This window comes from Meleagris gallopavo, chromosome Z (genome assembly GCF_000146605.3).
Source record: "Meleagris gallopavo isolate NT-WF06-2002-E0010 breed Aviagen turkey brand Nicholas breeding stock chromosome Z, Turkey_5.1, whole genome shotgun sequence".
Taxonomy (NCBI): Eukaryota; Metazoa; Chordata; class Aves; order Galliformes; family Phasianidae; genus Meleagris; species Meleagris gallopavo.
This window is the reverse complement of record NC_015041.2, coordinates 9,310,804-9,312,100: the sequence shown is the minus strand read 5'-3', so window position 1 is coordinate 9,312,100 and position 1,297 is coordinate 9,310,804. Positions and strand designations below refer to the sequence as shown.

At 46.3% G+C, this 1,297-nt stretch overlaps 1 protein-coding gene across 1 annotated transcript in view; it reads right to left on the bottom strand.

The window, feature by feature from the left end:
- Positions 1 to 1,297, bottom strand: part of LOC109363880 (ankycorbin-like) — a 31,357-nt gene that overhangs the window by 22,230 nt on the left and 7,830 nt on the right. The gene's annotated exons all lie outside the window — the stretch shown is intronic.

Below are 1,297 nucleotides of genomic sequence, written 5' to 3'. Positions count from 1 at the left end.
CCTCAGTAAGTTTGCAGATGACACCAAGTTGGGAGGTGGTGTGGATCTGCCTGAGGGTAGGGAGGCCCTACAGAGGGATCTAGATAAGCTGGATCGCTGGGCTGAGATGAATGGGATGAGGTTCAACAAGGCCAAGTGTCAGGTCCTGCACTTTGGCCGCAATAACCCCAAGCAGCGTTGTAGGCTTGGGGATGAGTGGCTAGATGATTGTGAAGAAGAAAGAGACCTGGGGGTGCTGGCTGATGCTGGGCTGAACATGAGCCAACAATGTTCCCAGATGGCCAAGAGGGCCAATGGCATCCTGGCCTGCATTAGAAATAGTGTGGCCAGCAGGAGCAAGGAGGTGATCATTCCCCTCTACTCAGCACTGGTGAGGCCAAACCTCGAGTACTGCGTTCAGTTTTGGGCCCCTCATTACAGGAAAGGTGTTGAGGTCCTGGAGTGTGTCCAGAGAAGAGCAACGAAACTGGTGAGGAGTCTGGAGCACAAGTCTTACGAGGAGCGGCTGAGGGAGCTGGGATTATTTAGTCCGGAGAAGAGGAGGCTCAGGGGAGACCTCACTGCACTCTACAACTTCCTGAAGGGAGGCTGGGGTGAAGAGGGGTTTGGCCTCTTCTCCCAGGCAACAAACAGGACCCGGGGAAATGGCCGCAAGTTGTATCAGAGGAGGTTTAGGTTAGACATGGGGAAAAACTTTTTCTCTCAGAGTGGTCAGGCACTGGAATGGCTGCCCAGGGAGGTGGTGGAGTCACTGTCCCTGGCAGTGTTCAAGAGGCGTCTGGATGAGGAGCTGTGAGATATGGTTTAGTAGCTTGTGGTAGCAGTGGTAGTGAGAAGACAGTTGGACTAGATGATCTTATAGGTCGTTTCCAACCTTGTGGTTCTATGATTCTATGATTCTATGAAAACAAGAAACTGCCTGTTAGTAATAAGCCATATTAGAGAACAGTTCTGGATCACAGTATTCTTTGGTAGCTGTGTCTCTCCATATCAGTGTCACAGCTTCTATACCTGTCTGTCACTATCTTTCAAAACTGAAGAAGAAGTAATTCCAACAGGTCTGCTGATTTTCTCAAAGCACTGGAAACAGAATGAGAGCTGACAAGCTGTATTTCTGTATCACAACGGTGGTATTTTTTGCATTCTCTGAAGTTTTTTTTTTTAAACCATTACATAGAAATACTTTAAAAGTAACTGATAATCAGCTCAGTATACTAAATTAGTAAAAAACATAGATCTTTACAGCATTAGTTCATATTTCTAAACTAAAATTAAATGTAATTATATTACAATATAT